The sequence below is a fragment of the Melanotaenia boesemani genome, chromosome 12 (assembly GCF_017639745.1).
Source record: "Melanotaenia boesemani isolate fMelBoe1 chromosome 12, fMelBoe1.pri, whole genome shotgun sequence".
Taxonomy (NCBI): domain Eukaryota; kingdom Metazoa; phylum Chordata; class Actinopteri; order Atheriniformes; family Melanotaeniidae; genus Melanotaenia; species Melanotaenia boesemani.
The window spans coordinates 31723999-31745331 of record NC_055693.1 but is presented as its reverse complement, the minus strand read 5'-3'; positions in this window follow the sequence as shown (position 1 = coordinate 31745331).

Here is a 21333-nt window from a genome sequence, read left to right as displayed (position 1 = left end):
GGTCTTTTAACAGGACATCCTAAAAAGAGCATTAAACATCTGCAGCTCATCCTAAACGCTGCTACTAGAGTTTTAACCAGGACTAAGAGATCTGAACACATCACACCAGTTTTGAAATCTTTACACTGGCTTCCAGTCAGTCACAGAATAGATTTTAAAAACCCTTCTGATTGTTTACAAATCCCAGAATGGTTTAGGCCCAGAATACATATGTTCAGAGAATATAAACGTAACAGAGCTCTTAGATCCAAAGACTCTGGTCAACTAGACCAAACCAGAGTCCAGACTAAACACGGAGAAGCAGCATTTAGCTGTTAAGCTGCAAACAAGTGGAACAAACTGCCAGTGGAGATTAAACTTTCACCAAATGTAGACATTTTTAAATCCAGGTTAAAAACATTTCTTTTCTCATGCACCTATGCATGAAATCTGCATGTTAACTTTTTTACTTATCTTGCTTTTAATCATTTTATTGTAATTTATTATTTTATTGTGATTATGTGTTGATGCCTTTTACTGTTTCTAAATATCTGTAATGCCTTTGTTTTATGTAAAGCACTTTGAATTGTCCTGTACATGAAATGTGCTATACAAATAAACTGCCTTGCCTTGCCTTAGTTAAATTTAATAAAAATGACAGCCATCACCCCCAGGTTCTTCTAAGAGGACAAAAGACAACCACACTGTGGTGTCTATGCAAGAGGTTAATCTGTCTGAACACCAAAATCTCAGTTTTAATCTTATTTATGTCCAGAAAATTAGTCCCCATCCATGCTTGTACATCATTAATACAGTCCTGCAGTGTTTTAACCGCAGACTGGTTGTCTCTGGCAGAAACATAAATCTGAATATCATCTGCAAAATAGTGAAAACAGACTGTGCTTTTTAAAAACAGAACCCAGAGGGAGCATATACAAAGTGAAAAGAACCAGTGCTAGTATCGACCCCTGGGGGACACCATAATTTAGTAGATACACAAAGGAAGAGTGCTGTCATAAATTTACAGAAAAGCTGCTGTTGGAGAGATAGGACTGAAACCAACTGAGTGCTGTACCCTTTATGCCTATGCTGTATGTGTCTTCAGGCTGGTGAGAAGAATTCTGTAATCCCCAGTTTTGAAGGCTGCAGACAGGTCTAAACGTAAAAGGACCGCAATTTTCCTTGTGTCAACAGTTAAAAACCTTTAAGAGGGCAGTTTCAGTACTATGAATTTAAAGGCAGATTAAAACTTTTTACCAATTTCATTAAAGTCAAGGTCAAGTCAATGTAAGCCTGCAGCTGATCATAGGCAACTTTATGTAAGACCAAATGGCAGTTTTGAGATGGGTCTAAAGTTAGACAGCACATTTTGATTAAGGTTACTCTCTTTTTTCATGATTGGCTGGACCACAGCAAGTTTCAGGGCAGAAGCAATCACCAAGTGCACAATACATGGACCAATACAATTAAAAACATCTTTAAAAAAATAACTTGGGGTAATGTGTAGTGGACACAAAGAAGGCTTTAACTGTTTAACAATTTTTGTTGATTCACTTAGAGACACAGACTCAAAAGATTCAAAGGCAGCATGGCAAACTGGTGAAGCCACTGGGTCCACAACAGATAAGGGAGACAATCTAAGATCTGAAATTTTGTCTCTAAAAAATGTCAAGAAATCTTCACAAAGTGCGGTTGATGGGTCAACAATGTTTCTGTCACATGGACTTACAAGAGATTTTAATGTGTTAAAAGCATCTGAGGTTTGTGACAGTTTGTAGAGACAAGGTTTGACAGGACATAAGACAAGGTTTGCAAATGAAGCCTCATAAAGCACTGAAGCTTTTCAGCAAAATGGTTAAGAAAATTAATAATTTCTTGATCTGCTGGCCAAAGTGTCTAAAACAGGCAGCTTTGACGTAATTCGTGACATACTGCAGTTTGGTTCAGTAAAGGCTGTGTAATATCTGATATATGATATAGTACAACATTCATATCCAGGTTGAAAAAAAACACTTGGAAATTGAAACCCCAATTTCACACCTTTTAAGCCAACACTCCAAACAACTGAAGCTATAACATTCATGTTCAATGGTGTATATATTTATGTATTCAACAGATGTACTGTATTTCTTTATTATTAAAGTGCTTTATGTATGATAATCAATTGTTTGGCCAAATTGTATTGACATGTCATCTAATACAATATAAGAAGGCCATGAGGAGTAACTGTGTTCTGTGTCACTTCTAAAAAATCAATGATGTCCCTCCTTAAGAAATTATACAAACCCTGATACGTGCTTCAGGGAAATATTTCCTAGGTTACCTGACACATGCTCCAAAAACTCAGTGCAGTACCTCCCATCACTACTAACTGTTGTAATCGAATAAAATGTAATGTGCTTAAAATAAAGTTACAAACGTGTCTGATTTATGGTCCAACATCAACACTATCACCATGTCATCCAAAGAGTAACAGCAGAATGTTTTATATTCTAACATTAAAACGTATCTTCACACTTTTACAATAATCTATGAGGTTATAACTAAAGTCCAAATGTATTTTCCTTGCGTGGCAGGTCTACACTTAGTAAGATTTCACAAAATCACCCAAATTAGTAATTTACTCTGCACAACAGGGCAGTGTCAAGTTTTTCAGTCCATTAGCAATAACTAGCATAATAAACATGGTTTGACAGCAACATGGAAATGTAAAATTCAGCGTCGGATTGACAACTTTTCACCAAAACCTACTGTGCTTTTGCTGTGCTTTCTGAGCCACTTCTGTTGAATGTCCACGTGCTGCATAGCATAAATCAAAAGTTTTATTTCCCCTGGTGGACAAGCTGACAAACCTTTTGGAAGTTTAGCAAAGTGGAGGATGTGGTTAAAGTCTTCAGAGAAAGCCATTAAGTATAAGGGCCATAATTACTCATTATTGTGCACCTGGCAGTAGCTACATTCTTGTGTATTCTGAAGATTTGCACAATTAACAACATGTTGTCTGCTCAAGTTTTTCTTACAAAAGAAACCCACTGTGAGTACTGGTAAAAATAAACAGCAACAGCATCTCCTTACTAATAGATAACAGAGGGAATATCTCATCCAATGGTTCACCAGTTTAGAGAAGTTAGTGGTTCTTCTCCAATGCTAACACCAGCATTTTGCCAATGAATCACGGAAGGAGTATACACTGCAGAAAAACTATTCATTGGTCAGCCCAATGCTAATGCTAGCATCTAATTGCTAATAAATAGCAGAGGACATATGCATTCAAGTGGGTCACTACAGAAAAGCTATTCGTTGGCCAGTCAAAAGCTAATGCTAATGAACAGCAGTAAGAGTATCTAATCCAGTGGGTCACCAGTCTAAAGAGGTTAGTCACTCCAATTCAAACGGCATCATCTCATTGCTAATGTATCACAGAGAATGTACTGGCACTGTATGAAGAAATCACTGAAGCAACACAGTTTCCAAACTCATGTAAAAAACCTCTGAAAAATAATTTTGCTGGAAAAAAAAAGCTTATTTAAAAATGTGAAGAAAACATAAAATACACAATATGACCGAAGCTTCTGCTACAGCTGTGACAGATTATAGAAATAAGGTGAGTTCTTCACACGAAGTCCTTAAGGGGTCACATAAGCCCCGTTTCCACCACCTGGTGCAGGGCAGGTCTGGACGCAACTGGGAAGGGTACCCTAATATCAGCCCGACCCGTCCTACTTTTTGGGACCCTTCCGTTGGTGTACCAGTCTGACTGATCTGACTTCAAATGGTGGAGCTTGACATGCTTTGCTTTGTTGATTTGTTTAAAAAAAGTCACTTACCGTACAATCTGGCATTAAAACAAAGGAGTAATGGCTCCTTGTTTAGAGCAACAGATTTTCTTTTTGTTGATTGAATCTTCATTTAAAATGATGTTATGATGCATCGGCAAGAAGAAAGAAGACAAACTGTTGGATGACCGCCATTCTCCTCCTTTGTTTCTGAGTCGTGTTTTGTTTAAATATTAAGGAAGGCATTGTGCTGCGATGGTGTCATGCTATTAGGTGGCTGAGACATCTATCACTATCTAGCTGATATTATTATTGAATTATTAAAATATATTATCATTCTTCATTAATGGCATAAATTAGAGTCATAAATGCCCCCAAACCTTTGGATAGAACTGTTTAAGCTGTACTTTAATCATGAGCTGAAAAACAACCTATGATAATCTGTCACTCTTTCTAAGAAGATGGAAAAAAAATTTTTAGTTTTAGTTTTTGACACTTTTTCACGCTTCAGACTCTGAACAATAAGCAGCAGGCTTAACCAGTTCTCTGGAATTTCTTTTTCAGCCACAGATCTTATCACCAGTGTCAAAACATTCTTGTCTTGAAATATTTGTTGTTGAGCTGCACCTTAGCCACACAAACAAACACAAACACTATTTATTTGCTGGAGGTGTTTGCTTGATGTTTAAATATTACAGAGCACCCTTTTCTTTTGCATTCCCTCACAATGTTTTTGCATTACATCCCAAAACCTTTACATTCAAAAATACCACTTAAGTCAGTCTACAAATTGCTTTATTCATGGCAGGTCATTGCCTGGCGAGGCAAACCTTAAAGGGGTAGTGCACCCAAAAATGTGTTTTTTTGAGCTGTAAACAACACAGTCTTACATAATTGAAGAAGATCGCAAATACAAGCGGCCAAAATGAGTTTTCTCTGCAAGGTGGCTGGGCTCTCCATTAGAGGTGAGTAGCTCGATGATCCGGGAAGGGCTTGGAGTAGTGCCGCTTCTCCACATCGAGAGGAACCAGATGAAATGGCTCAGGCATCTGGTCAGGTTGCCTCCTGGACTCCTCCCTGGAGGAGGAGGCCAGGACATGCTGGACGGACTACATCTCTCAGCTGGCCTGGGAACGCCTCGGGATCCTAGATGAGCTGGTAAATGTGGCGGGGGAAAGGAAAGTCTGGATTTCCTTGCTTAGGCAGCTGCCCTTGCGACCCGACTCCAGATAAATGAAAGACAATGGATGGATGGATGGATGGATGGATGGATGGATGGATGGATGGATGGCGTTAAATAAACAAATGACACCAAACTCCCTGGGAAACTGGAAATGATTTTTTCCCATTGTTGTGACTTTATATTAGCGAGCTGCTATAGCTGTACTGCGGGTTACTGACGTGCTCTTAATGGCTAATAGACACACACACTGAGACGAGGCTGTGGTACAGGTCCAGGCTTTTACTAAAGGCCCCACATGTCACACTCCCGAACATGAATCAATCACTCCCTCTAGTGGTAGCAGTAGTGATGACATCAACAGTCCAATATAATAGAGTACTGCAGGGCTATTCAATTCGGTCCTACGAGGGCCGCAATCCAGCAGGTTTTCCATGTATCCCTGCTTCAACACACCTGACTCAAATTAATTAGTCATTGTTCAGAATTTGATTGGCTGTTAGATCCATTTAATTTGAGTCAGGTGTGTTGAAGTAGGGATACATGGAAAACCTGCTGGATTGCGGCCCTCGTAGGACCGAATTGAATAGCCCTGTAGTACTGACTGCTCCTACTAATACACCACACCCATCACACTCACACTTGTTACATTCATGCTGTCATTGTCAATGTCAGTTTTTTTCTATAGCACAATTTGAAGAACAAATTTGATCAAAGTGCTTTACAGATTGGTGTAAAAAGACAAGGTCCTACAAAATGAAACACAGAAGCAAAAATGTACAATGAAATGACTAAAAGAGATTAAAACAAAGAAACACCACAATAAAAACATAAAAACCTTTACCCAAGGCCTTAGTTGAACTAAGAACATATGGCTGGGTGATCTCAGGGATCTATTGGGTTTATAAAAATTGAGAAGACTGGATAAATATCTGGGATTAAAACTTAAAAAAAGAAAAATCTTAAAATCAATGTGAAAATGAACAGGTGTAAACCGGAGTGATGAGTTCATGCCAGGTGCAACAGCATTCTGTGCAGCAGCATTTTGGACTAACTGCAGGGGATGGAGAAATGAGATGAGACCACAGAACAAAGAAACTGCAGTGCACGGCCTCTTTTTATGTCTCTTTCTGAGAAGAAATGTAGTCAAGTATCCTCTCCTCCAGCATCACCATGTTTACTGTTGTCTAAAACAGATGTTGAATCTTGGAGATGAACTCTGCACTGCCCTCTGGTGGATGTATTGCCTAACAACCACACATAAAGGATGCGTGAGAGCATGACAGTGATGTTTGAAACAGACATAGTAAAGATAAAAACTTGACCACTGAAGCTATCTGCTTCTCTAGTTTGAAAACACTATCTTAAGCCACAAGATTTCTGTCATTTGGAGAACACTGAGAGGAAAGAGGATATTAGTGATTTTTTTGGCCCTTATATCCTTAAAGATAGCCAATCTGTTAGTTCCTCTTAATGGCAGAAACCTTGGGGTCATTCTTGACCAGGATTAGTCTTTTAGTTCTCACATCAAATAGTGTTAACCAGAGTTTGACTTTGTTCAAACAGTTAAACACAGGCTGCAATAACATCAGATTTAAGAGGGAAAGAAATCTGGATGCCATCTGCTGCTGTAGACTTGTTTCAGCCCAAATCTGAAAACAATTCACCACTTTCAGACTTTTCGGCCACAGTAAAAAATAAAAAAAAAAATGTCAGATGTAAACACGGTAAAATCCCAAAGACTGATGGAACTCAGTTATTCTTGTTCCTCTTTCCTGATGATACTTGTGGAATGAGCAGAAAAGCTTTAACAATTCAAAGTCACAAGAAGTTTTATTTTGATCCAAAGAGCTTTAACTTCAAGTACAGAGAAAAGGCCCATGTGGAAGAGCACTCCCAGTCAGAGGAACGATGAGGTGGCGTTGGTGCTTAGTGTGGAGGTGGAGGAATGGAATCAGGAATAATGTGAGGCACAGATGAGGAATGGCTCTTGGTTGTAATTCGCTTCGGTCGCCAAAATCCATCTGGGTTTGGAGGAAAACCAGAGAATAATTACATTACATGCATTAAGAAACCAAAGGCTTCATTTCAGTTGAGGATCTGGATCAGGCTTTTAATAATAAAAAAAAAAAGAATTTACTTCAGCACCTTCATCATGATGGTCTCTGAGGAAGTGCTCTTCAGTTTATGCTGTGTGTACTTGATCATTGTCCAAGAGCCTATTTTGATATATGCTGAATAAAAATGTGAAACTACAGATTTATTGAAGGTTAGGGGATTGGAAAAAGTTCTGTTATTTCATTATCAACCCTGCATGCAAAATAAAAAAGAACACTGTTTGAGCTTTAAAGAGAGAGCAAATGGCAGACTGTTCACTAAGATGCAGGCCACTTCCTGGTACCTTATATCCCAGAGTCGAGGCTTGTCTTCAGTTTACTGTTAAAATGTTCAACAATAAAATCACAGGGTGCAGGTAAAATTACAGGAGGACATTTATCTAAAACCTTGATAAAATTTGCAGCCACTTCAGAGGTTAGATAGCGCCGTCTAGTTGGGTGGCTCCTCTGCCTCTCAATTGGCCGTGTGCCCTGGGTCAGTGTCATGGCGGTCGTGGCCGGTGGGCGGCTCCCGGTGCAGACGGCTCCCTGTGATAGTGTTTCCTCACCAGGCTCATCTGTGCTCAACCTCACATTAGTCTTTTAATATGTGCAAGTATGTGTGTGTACAGTATGTGTATGTGTATGCTTGCTTGTACACAAGCGGGGAGGGAGGGGGTTATCTGTGGGGGTGTGGGAGGGGGGTTGTTTTAACCATGGAAAGCACTTTGTGCTGCATTCTTGTATGAAAAGTGCTATATAAATAAAGATTGATTGATTGATTGATTGATTGATTGATTGATATGTACAACAGATTTTAGGCCAGGCCTCTTCTTTTCTGCAGGAATATAATAGAAATACATTTTTGGGGGGTCACTTTTTTATCTGTGAGCTCTTCAAAATATTAACCAATTGTGTCAGTCTTACTTTGTTACACCAGGTTGATCCACCATCCCCAGTGAAGGAGTGTGAGAGAGAGGAGATGGAAGAACAGGTGAGAGAAGCCGGGGCATAGACTACTTTGCCGCCTTGAGCCTGCCATGTTACAGGCTTTCTTATATCACCACCCACAGCAGAACAACAGCAGGGCAGTTGAGGAGGCTAAGCTTCCTTATTTATATATTTGTTCCAGTGTAAAGACATTTTATTTGGTAATTTTATTTCTTTTGAATACCTGTCAGACCATATAGTGTATTTTTTATTACTTATTATTTTTGTGTGTGTGTTCTTTTTTATATCTCCAGCAGGCTTCTGCTACTGCACCTGTACTGTTGCAACAAAGCAATTTCCCCACTGAGGGACTAATAAAGGTTTCTTAATGTTACTTTGTCGCGGAGCTCAGCTGAATTTACACACCGAGCCTATTTTTTACACTTCACACACCCAGAATGTGTCAATTTAGAGACTGTCAGGAAATCAGACACGGGAGCAGTGTAAAAGCTTCCGATATTTTTCAAAATAAAAGCCCCTGTGCAGATTTGCTGCTGAACCATGTAAACATTATGGGCCGGTTTCCCGTACAGGGATTAGGCCTAATTCTAGACTAAATCACATTTTAAACCAGGACTTATTGAAATGGCTTTCCTAGATATGGATTAGGATAGTCTTAGACTTGTCCTAGTCCTGGGTTAGATAATCCACTTTCTTGAAAAAAGACTAGAGCTAATCCAGGTATAAATGAAGACTTAAATTAAACCTGGTCAGGGGCAGGTTTAACTTCAGATTAAAGGCTGTTTGCTTCACCCTGCATGTCAAAATGGATTACCTTGACTACATCAATGATGCTGGAAGACCACCACCAAGACCAGAAAGAAGATTGCTCAGAGACAGAAGTAACCTGCTTAATGAATTTGATGATATGGAATTCCGTGACCGTTTCCGTATGTACAAAGACAATGCAGCTGAAATCATTTGTTTGCTTCAGACAACCATCCACGGCGCCACACCGGGGCTAGGGGGTGCTACAGCCCCGTGATAAATCTGTGTAGCCCCATTAAGCCCCCCCAAGAAATTAGATTATAAAAAATATAATTATGAACCAAGGCCCTTGATGTCCAGAAGATTATAGACTCGTTTGCACTTAACCATAACAATAGACGCATCGTCCTCCTGTAAAACAACTCTGGTGAGTTTTTTTGCTGACGTTGCGATCATAGACTGATTGTGACAGATTTGATGTGATGACGTGACATTGTTACATTGTAACGAATGCGCAGAACGTGGCATGTATTTTTGTTTGCAGTATTGTTCTATAATCATCCATACTGTGATGAGCCAGCTCATTTTACGCTCTTCTTCGTGTGTGCCTAATTAACAGGTACGGAGTGTTGCACTTCTCGCTGTGGCTTTGGTATTATTATCTCCATTTTTTACCATGTTGTGGTCCGAATCATTAGATACAAATTGTTTGCACTTCTCGTTGCGCCTGCACTGTGTAGTATGTTAAATTTATCTCGCAATCAGTTTAATTTCTTAAGTTATGTTGTGATCCGAGGCAATAAAAGCAATGCATAGTTGATTTCATTAATTATGCATGTAGAATAAATGCGTTTGTTGCATTCTGTATGTGTTGCTTGTTTATCACATGGTCGCTGTCTGGTGCTGAATCTTGCACCTTTCCACGTGAAAACATTTTTGCCGTTGCTTTGTGGCTCGTTGTAGGCCTGGTTATTTTGCTGAATGTTCTTTGGCTAATTCAGTTAAATTGCTGTGTATCTTAGCCACTTTTATTGAAAAAATCGATAACCTATGTATAAAGTTACCTAAGTCATGAAAATCTGTTATTTTCTTAGCACCCCCACGTATTGGTCAAGTCCCTCATTAGCACCAGGAGAAAAAAAATCCTGGCGCCGTGCCTGCAGACAACGGTTTCATGTGACTCTGTAAGAGGAACTCCTGTACCTCCTTCCCTTCAAATACTTGTCACCTTGAGGTTTCTGGCATGTGGAACATTCCACCGTGAAACAGCAGATTTGTTTGGTGTGAGTGAATCAACTGTCTGCAAAATAGTGCACAAAGTCTGCAAAGCTATATGCGGACTGAGAAAGGATTACATCAAGTTCCCAGCTGCTGTTGATCAGACCACATACAAGCTGCAGTTCTATGAATATGGCAACTTTCCTGGAGTAGTTGGCTGTATCGATGGATGTCAGATTCCCATCAAGTGCCCTTCGACAGAAGATGCTGAGCTGTACAGGAATCGTAAAAACTGGTTTTCAATAAATGTAGGGTGTCTGTACTCCCACTATGCAGTTCTCAAACATTGTTGCACGTTGGAGCGGTTCAACACACGGCTCAAGGATTTTCCAAAACTCCTCCTTGTGTGCTCAGTTTGAAGCTGGACAGCACAGTGGAATCCTACTTGGTGATAGTGGTTATGCACAGACGCATTACTTGTTTACTCCTTATCTACATCCAACTAGTCCTGAGCAGCAACGCTACAATCGAGCCCATATCCACACCAGAGGACTAGTAGAGCGCATGTTTGGCATTTGGAAGAATCGTTTCCAGTGTCTCAGGTATACGTTACGTTTTCAACCAAGAAGATGCTGTACTGTTATCGTGGCAACGGCGGTGCTTCATAATTACCTCAGACAGCATGGCTGCGTAGACCCACCGACTGAATATTACAGAGACCCTTGTTGAGGCAAAAAGTTACTCTGTCAAGGAATTAAGAGTCTGGTTCTGAAGTGAAAAATGATTACAAGTTTATTGAACACAGGATTAAAATACAAAGAATAGAATGAATAGGAAGAATAGAAAGAATAGAATTGCAATTCCTGAGAGACTGCTCAGAGGTCTGACAGCACAGAGATCTGAACAGAATCTGATAAGAAACACACATGCAGCATCTTTTAAGCAGAATGATCACGTCACTAGGGATGTTATGCTCGAGCCGTCTGCTCGATCACGTGTCGAGCATGTGACACGGAAGTGTTCTGAGCATTGTCTCTGAGCATTGATTCAGCATGCCAAAAGTCACGTGATAGACCAAACGAGGCCTCGTTACGTCATCAGCGGGTATCGAGCAGCAAGCGGGATCTTTGAAGGGATCGGGCTTGTCAATCTCTCAGATTCCAAACGCTGAGGAGATCGCGGGTTTTTGAGAGGAGATTCTGTAGCGATTGTGCGACATTGCATTTTGAAAAAAAATTTAGGAAAAGCATCACATCAGCATGAGCTTATATTGAATCACATTTAGCTTTTAGAGATTTGGGGAAACAAAAGTCTGTGCGAGACGCCGTCGCCATGGTAACTGCTGAACGAGCTCGTAATATGAGAGAAGGACGGAGCAGGCGGTGCTTTCAACATCACAGGTAAGTTTAATTCCCCTTTCTTTATATAGATGTTTTTAAATAGCCTTGCAAAGAGCAGACTTTAAAGTTAATCATAAACTTCAACCAGAAGCATCAGAGGAAACGTCTCAGTCTGCAGCTGCAGAGGAAAACTACAACCTGCAGGACCTTAGACACCAAGCTGGTTTCTGATCACCATCAGCAGAGAATTTAATGATTTTAAACTTGGTTAATTACAATTTTGTTCTTGTGTTTCTTTCAGGTGCAGCCTCTCCAAAGCTGGAGAGGTAGTGTTCCAGAAGAGGAGCAGACTGAAGCCTGACAGAAAATACGTTTTTAAATAAAAATCTATGACACATCACAAAGTTACCAAAGTTTTTTTTCTCATAACACATTTCAAGATTCAAAGTGTTTATTGTCATTTGCACAGTAAGGAAACAAGTTTCCCTGAACAATGAAAATCTTACTTTGCCATCCAACCTGAATGCCATAAAACATAAAATAAAAATGAACAGTTTGAAAAAAAAACTAGATAGAAGATAAACAAAAATAAATAAATAAAATAAAAAACTGAGTAAATAATCTATGTACATGAATGTGCAGTGTGCTATAAACTGTTGTGCTACCTTCAACAATGATCAGCTGTGCAAAAGAAAACAACTCATGATGTAGGCGATAACACGCATTTGCAATATCTATTATAAATAATAAGACACATAAAACAGTAAACACTTTTATTACAACTGTATAAAATAACACAGTCACTATACCCGTTGCACAAACACCCTTCCCTCATGCCTTCCCACTGTGTAGACTACCATCATTACAGATTGTTTACTTAAGTTACACCACAATTCAGTTACCTAAACAAATGTTACCTAATACCCCTCCTTGTTATTTATATGAACAACAGCAAATAAATATTCACTCGGATGGTAGATTACGTATCATTTATTGAACACGTTTTCCAAGTTGAGATAGGGATGACAGATGTGAGGTGTCAACGCTGTCCTTCTCATACATCAGACTCCCACAGCCAGCAGATGGAGCTCTTTGGTTTGGTCAAATGATTCAGAACACCAAGCCATTTTCAAGCATTTGGGTCAAAGTTGGCTCGATGATTCACGAGGCCTCGGTTTCACCATCCCTACACGTCACAGCACATCATGAAATACAAACAAAGAGATTGTCTGTTCCTCACACAGGATTAGACACTTCAGCAAACCTAATGAGCTTTTTCAGTTTATTGAGCACGTAAACAACCCCAGTGCCCGGCTGGGTCATCCTGAGGCGCCTGGCTGGTATCAGATAAGTCACACAGGTCAGAGCGAACTGTTCTAAAGAATGCATCCACATTTACGATAGCAACAGGCTACTCAGTATTAAACTCAATTACCAAGAACTTAAACAAGCTGTTTACCCTGAGAGGGATCAGTAGACATAATATAATAAAGGGAATAATATGAAATTTCCACAACACCCTCATGTTCCCATGGCAGAGGTAGTCAATGACAACACTGGACATGCTTATAGAAATAGCTTTGCTGTGCAGCACTTTTCATAGAGAAAAGAAAATGGATACTGTTGGATGAACCACAAGTGATCAGTTTTATTTTGTACCATATTTTGAGAGTACTTGAGATGAACAGATTAGATTGGCTCAATAATGAATACATTTTGTTTTGGAATAAGATTGTGCTGTAAAATTTTTATTTCACAAATGCACAAGATCAACAGGGGCACTGTTACAATAAACACTGACATGTTGCTGCTGCCGTTGTATCATGTCTCTCTCCATCTCTTTGACAGACAACTCCACTTGGAGGATTTTCATCTTGAGCTCATGTTTGTCTTTTAAATATTGCATTTTTCGTTCATGGAACTCTACAGCAAGTTTCTCATGAATAGTCAGCCTTTTCACTCTTGACGTGCTTCCGGGGTTGCAGATACTGGCTGCTGCCACAGGTGCAGAGGTCAGCTTTTTCTGACCCGGTTCTGGCTTCTCTGACATCTGATTCACGCTCAGGTCATCATGTTCTAGAATGGATTTCTATATTAGACATAGGATTTCAGTAGTAGAAGCCTTGACATTTCTTTTTCCAGGATGCAAATAATTTTACCATTTACCTTAGAAGAGCAAGGGACAAAAAAAAACCCACACATACATTGTAGCAAATGAGTATTGAGTTACCCCACCTGAACTGTCCAGATGATCATCATCTGGGATACCTTCCAAGGGTTGTTTACTGTCGATCATCCCAGTCAACATGTCTCCCAGGTCATCTGTCTGGGGTTTAACGGGAGGTCCCCCACCTGTCTTGAAACGCTCCCTACGAGCAATGGCTGTTTTTTTTCTTCAGCTGTATTTTGATGTTTTTCCACAGGACCTTTACAAGGCAAATATGATATGAACATCTGTGAGTGTGCCTCATATGAGTGGAAATACTTTCTATATGTTCGTAATTAGTACAAATCAAGCCACCATGAATAAAATAATTACATCTCACCTGAAGTTGATGGATGGTCCTGTTGGTTACTGTTTCATTTGAGTTGAATTCATTCACAATTGCAGTCCATGCATTTCGTTTTTTGGTTTCTGTGGTTGAATCATGATGCTTGACTTCAATTATAGGGTATCTTGGAATTATGTCCTTGAACAGCTCCTTCTCAGTTTCACTGAAGTTTTTTGACCGCTTCCTTTTCTCTTTCTCCATGTTCAATCAGCGCTCATACTCCTGTTCCAGACATGTGGACTGCAATTATTTATAGTAAGAAAATTCCAGCCCAGGTTTTCATGGCAACCTCACTTTTGCACCATGTGCACATTGTTAACCTGATCCAGCTTCCAACACATGATCTGACTAGTCCTTGATTACCTTAGTCAGAGACTCTGTAGTCTAGAACTACTTAATCTGAGGTTAAATAACAACTCAGAAAGCCACAAGATTAGCATGGATTAAGTTACAACAAGATTAGCTTAGTCCTGGTTTAATTTAAACCCTGAACGTGAAACCGGCCCTATGTGTTTAACAGGTCGGGGGTCTCAAGTGTTTTTTTTTTCAGAGAAATGGAGAGGCAAGATGGAAAAGATTAGCCGGCTGCCTCTATGGATGGTTTTGAGAATAAACTCAACATTAATGGAGGAATCCATGGACGTTGCCCTCTGGGAGAATGAGGGTGTTTTAACTCTTTTCCAGGTAAGAGGGTTCCACAGCCGCACTTTTCCAAATATTATTATTAATATTATTTTTCTTTAAACATACCCTAGCATCTCCCCCTACTATCCCCTCAGTCCCACTCAGCCCCCCTTACATCCTTCCTGCCCCTGGGCCTTACCCTGAGCCCCAGGTCAACAACTTGACACCAGGGCATGAACCAACCGACCCCGTGGCTGCACACCCAGGCAAGCCCAGAACCCCTGGCACTAACTAACCCCTCCACCCCCAAAAGAAGTGACACCCCCGGGCACCAGCGCCCAGAACTCCCACCCAGTCCACCCCAGAACAGTCCGGCTACCCGGCCAGCGGTCAAAGGGTCAGTGCCCACAGACCCAGGCCCCACCAGTGGCCACGCCCCACCACTATGAGGCAACCCCATCCACTGTTCCCATCGGCTGTTTTAGTTAATGGTTTGTTTTCGCACCAGGTGCGCCGCAGTGTGTGTCAGAAGCATCCCAGAATCGCCTTGTCGCGGCTGTCCACTAAATTTACGCACCAAGTCTATTTTTGACTGCGCAAACACCCAGAATGCGTCAAACGCTGCAGTTCAGATACAGGACGACAGGAAACCAGACACGGGAGCAGTGTAAAAGCTTCTGGTATTTTTCTAAATAAAAGCCCCTGTGCATATGTGCGCTACTGAACTGCGCAAATGTTACGTTTTTAACCGGTCTCAGCGTTTTTTTTAAATTTTTTTATCATGGACAACAAGATGTTTGTCCTGGAAGTGGAGAATCACAAGATTCTCCAATTCTCCGGTGATTTCGTGATCCTGCGGATCCAGCAAGGCGGACTGCACTCACGGGTGCTCCACGTCTGACACACTCCCGGTTTGGATTGACGCGACACGGAGGTCAGAACAAAACCAGTCAGTAAGGGTCAGTAAATGCAGCATGTAATGTACTTCTATATGTTGTTCTAAATCATCTTTTATATATCCTCATCTCCCCAACCGTCTCCATGGTGAAAATTTCTGTCATTAAACCAGCAGATGTGACGACGGAAGTTAAACAGCCAACATTGATGAAGAAACTCTGATAAAACTGATGATCTGGATAAAAACAGGTTTTCCCTTTTATCATTGAAGTGTGAGTGTTTGTGCAGCAGTGATGCAGTGAGTCCTACATCAGCATCTCCCAAAGTAAACACCTGTTGATAAAACAGATAATTGGCTGTTTGTTTTACATGTTTTTCTTCACTTTTTTACATTAGATAATTACTTTTGTTGTAATAATCAATTCAGTATTTCATAAAATATAGACCTAAAAAAAGGTCTCATTTGTACCCCCTTTTTCCTGGTCAGTGCTCCTGTCTGGCCCCCATAAGAACTTTTCTAGACCCGCCCCTGCATATCTGAAGTATAAACCCTGTCTACCACCACCCAATGCTACTTTTAGAGAAGATCCTGCCAAAAACAATACTTTGGGGTAAATATGTGATGGTGCGAACCATCAACAGCTAGTTTCCTCCTTCTTAGCTGAACCATAAACAAACACAACAAGACGAGAAAATCTGATCAGCTGATCAACAACAGCGGTCATGATTCACGGAACAATGTGAGAGGAGAGGGAGGAAGCAGCTGCTGCAAAAACAGAGACAACCAGAGACTAGGCCACTAGAGCAGACAAGTTGGTGCAGGATAAGTTTAAAAAAGAATGTAGGAAACGTGCGATGCGGCTGACCTTTTCCATCTTGCCTCTCCACGTCCCGCCGTCATGACGGAGAAATGACGGATATATGGGACTTGTCATGCATTAATTGCATCTGTGTGTGTCAGTGGGAGGGAGAGAGTTCAGAGTTTGGTTCCGGTTGTGTCCAGTTGTGGCCAACAATAGCTATTTTTGTGAGGCTCTAAATAAAGTGACAGATGCAGCCATCCTTTGTCCACATTACCTCCCACTCCTGCAGACATAAACAGGTAAAATTGCACACATGAATTGTGCATAATAATGGACGCTTACGAGGCTAAACCACCTTGTGCTGTTGGTTAAATTAGAACTAGAACCCAAAACATTGTATAATAAACTTTATTTGGGTTATACTTTTTTATTCAGACTATTATTTAGAACTAAAACTACTTGAACTGATTGTAATTCAATCAAAGTTTATGTTTGCACTTTGTATTTATAGTAAATGATAAAGTCCTGTACATAGCCAAACCGCCATGCCGGCCGGAAGCATGCCACAACTTCACTTTGCCTGCGAATAACTAAGGGAATGTATACATAAAAATATATGTAAAGAAAGGAGAAAGAAAGTGCAGTGGAGGGATCAATGTGCAGCATAGATTTCATGTTTGAGCAGCTGTTATATTACTTTTTATTCTATTTATGAAAAAAATCCAAATCATCTGCTGGCCTGAATTATATAATTAGTGTTGGAAAATTACTTTGAGTTTTTATTATATTTCGTACAGCACTGTAATTAAGTTATACGGAAAATAATGAGAGCATTTGTAAGAATGTTCTTTTACAAAAGTAACTAAAAAGTTACATTACATTTTGGTGTAATCAACAAAGTAACTGAGTTTTTTTTATGAACTAATTAGTATCTGGAACTGTTTTCAGTAACTAGCACAACGCTGTCATTTAGGGATGTTATCAAAAGTTGTGGAAGCAGTCAGTACTGCACACACCAACATCCAGCTGGACTGAACAGAGAATCCAGCAGGAAGAGTTGTAAAAAAACCTTAATCTGATGTTAATTTTGTAGAAAGGTTGACGAGAAAGCAAAAAAAACTCCCCTGAATGCAGTGTCTTCAGAGGAAGAAATGCCCAAATATGAGTCAGAATGAATCCAGAAACAATGCATCCTCATTTTCACTTTGAAATTTATTAAATCAGAACTCAAAATAAATCCATTATGTGTTTTATTTCTTCTCTGAAAAGCTTGTTTTCATTTCCAAAAATGACATTTGAATTAAAGAGTGATTTTTATGAGTATAATTAAACTTATATAAAGGAGGAGGAGGCAACTTTCCAGGTTTCCAGATATCTTCGTCTAGTCGGAGTCACTGCTGCAGGAGCTGCTGGATGACTACAGGTAGGATGGAAACAAGAGACAGTGGTTATTCATAAAAGTAATAGCTCAGTATTGTGAAAGAGTTACATTTATTCCCCACACTGCCACTATCATGACCTTTAAGAAAAGCCCGTGACAGGTTGTGAAGTTAATGCCCGTTTGTGGCTTCCATCTAAAACATAACATTCTGTGGAGAAGGAAGTAAACTCTCGAATCTTACCCCGTGACAGTTCTTCCCCTTTTTGTGACATTTTTTATGTTTGTGGCCATGCTTGTGCCTGTGCTTGTGCAAAGGTCCATGGCCACCAGAGTGTCCATGTCCATGTCCATGCTCATGTCCATGTCTATGTCCGTGTCCATGTCCATGCCCATGTCCATGCTCATGTCCATGCTCATGTCCATGTCCATGTCCATGCTCATGTCCATGCCCGTGGCCGTGACCATGACCGTGCCCGTGCCCATGGCCTTGTCCATGCCCACGACCTCCTGGATGACAGTGTCCCCAATGAATTAGTAGTGTATGGGTAAAGGACAAATATTCATTATCGGCTTTATATATTAAAAAAAGGTGACAGAAACTGTTACTCACCGTGTTTATCCATTTCAAAAGTGCAAACACGGATTCTTAGTGTCAAGAAATATCTGTTAAAAGAAGATATGTGAGGCAGAAAAGAAATTGATGTTGCTCTCAAAGTTTAGACGCAAAAGGTGCATTCAGCTGTTGCAACTTATAGAAGAACAGACCTTCAGCAGAGATTTGCAGATGCAAACTTACTGTGTGAAGTCGAGCTGATCCACAGACCTGGTCGCCACATGCTGCTGGTTTTATATGGAGCCACGCCTTTAACGGAGGTAGTCCTCTTCATATCACCAGAGCCTCAACTTCATTTTAAAGAATGTCTGTTTGCTGAAGTAAAGGGAAATTATGTCTGCCAGTATCTGTAATCCTTACTTTATACTATGCCACTGATACAACCGACTTCAGATTTATAAAACATCTTTTTAATAGTTTGGAAACATGAGTCACGCTATGATATGGTGAGCTGAATCTATCATCCAATACAACACATTAAATAAACCTGAGAGTCAGTCTGTGGGTGGTTCGAGAGGACTGTTGATTCACATTGTTTCCTCAGTCAGTGTGATCTTATCAGACAAAACCTGTATTTTTACTTTTCAAATGTAAATTTAAGACCATTTAAAGCCCCGTCCTGGTGGTTGCCACTCCCATAAAATCTCATCTGTGCTCCTAAAAATGGTAAAGTTTTAAGCTTTTGCCACAAAGAGAACTCTGATAAATACACACGCACACACACACACACACACACCCACACACACACACACACACACACACACATATATATATATATATATATATATATATATATATATATATATATATATATATATATATATATATATACCTCCTTGTTTTCTGTTATTTTCTTTTTCAGGTCACTGAGGATCCAGGGAGAGGTTTCTCCTGACTGTCTTTGCAGGGATGATCATCTTCACATAAAAGGTGGTAAAGCTTTAATGTCATCTCTGTGTGGCTCACAAAGTGCATTATTCTAGTATGTGGCCACAAAGCACCCCTTGAAAGTTTCAGTTTCCGGGGACCACCTCCTGAAAGTACTTTTGGTCACCAGTTGTCATTAAAAAAAAAAAGCTGTGTAGGTAGATGTGAGGAGTGACACACTATAGTCTGATTCTCCTAATGAGTTTCAGTATAGGTGCTACATACATGTTATGTTTGCATAGCATAAATCAAAAGTTTGACTTCCCCTGGCAGACGAGTTAGGAAACTGTTAGGAGTTGGAAATGTAGCAAAAGGGAAGACGTGGTTAAAACTTTTAGAGAAAGGCATGAATATGGTGCAATATAAGGGCCACAATTACTGAAATTTGTGCACCCGGTGGTAACTACATTCTCGTTGCAGTACACTGTCTATCCTGAAGGTGCGCACAATACACAACACATCCTGGAGCTTTTATGCTGTGAGGCTCCCAGGATTCCAAGTGCTCCAAATGTCAGTAGGTTTTGGAAAGGACATATATGAAAACATGCCTGAAGCAACACAGCTTCCAAACTAGCGTAAAAAAATCTCAACTGACTCATAATGCTCAAAAATCTTTGGATAGAACTGTTTAAATTCCACTTTAGTCATGACCCTATAAAACACCGTTGATAATCTGTCACACTTTCTAGGAAGAGTGTTTTTGTTCTTGACACCTTGTCATGCTTTAGACTCTGAAGAAAAAGCAGCAGGCTTAACCGGTTGTCTATGACATTTGTTTTCGGTCTCAGGATCTAATCACCATTGTGCCAAAAACGATTGTGGAAATGTTTATGTAGTTCAGCTGCACCTGAAGCAAAACAGATTCACAGGAAAATTAAAACACATCACAGCTGGAATGTGCGGTGGAAGATTGCGCAAGGCGCTTCTGAGAAATGTGCTTGTTTTGCCAAGTTCCTTTTAAATAATGTCAAAACATCCCATTTATATACCAAAGTACTTGCCATTTGCTTCTCTTGTGAGAGTCTCAGTACTGATTCTTTTTCTTACATACCCAAAATAAATTAAGGATATCCTCACAAGTATAACGCCTGTCGGTACAATCGTGTGAGATTACTACAGAAGTGTCAGAATGAAGATGTGTGTTACTTTTCCAGAGTAAATTCACCTGGAATACAGTAGAAAATGTAAATGTTTATCTTCTCTTAAAAGAAAATCACATTTCAGTGAGAACCAGAGAATATCAGCCCAGTTCATCCAGGAATTAGTAAATTAAGGTTTGAGGAGCTGTGCTACAAAATAAGGTAAAAAGGTGAACTTGAGCATTTTCCAGTTGTTTTAGCAGAGGTGTTACGCAGGTAAATATCTTGGGTAGCCATCGACTGATCTCTATCAATCATTAAGCACAAACATGAGTTAGACCTGGTTAGCGAAAATGGTTTGATCAAAGCAACCCCTCCAAACAAAAGTGTGATCTATAGCTCTGAGTGAACTATGGATCACACTAGGAAGGTGGAGGAGTGGCTGTTTTATTTAATGACTCCCTCTTATGCAAACAGATGCAAACTTTGCTTCATTTGAATATGTGTCTCTCTAGATGAATTCCCCATTGTGTGTGTTGTTCCTTGATATATATATAGGCCACCTAAATACTGTGCAACCTTTTCTGATGACTTTGTTGAGCTGCTGTCAATAATCTGTGTTGACTGACTGTGTAGTTATTGTTGGTTGTTATTGTTATTGTTCATCCTAATAACCCTCAGGACAGAGGGACTGAATGATGTTGTGTCCTTGATAACTTTGGTCTAATTCAGCATGTAAAAGAGAAAATGCACAACAGAGGACACTGTCTGGATCTAGTCATCTCTAAAGGTTTGAATATTTCCAAGGCTGTGGTGATGGGTGTTGCTGTCTCATTCCTGTTTTCTTTGAGAGCGCTGTTAATGTCAACAAGAATGCCCAAACAGAGGTTATCAAAAAGGGAACATTGTTGAAAATACAACTTAAATGTTTACACAAGCTTACACAACGTTTGCACACAGACTTGAACAGATCCCGTTACAACAGCCCTTCCTCCTGCACTGTCCCATCTGGAGCAGCAGGGAAGCTACGTGCAGCTGCTTTTTGTGGACTACAGCTCTGCGTTTACCACCATCCTTCCCCACAGACTGGTGGACAAACTTGTTGATCTGGGTCTCCCACATGTTACCTGCAAGTGGATCAGGAGATTCCTATCTGGTCGAAGTCAGAGT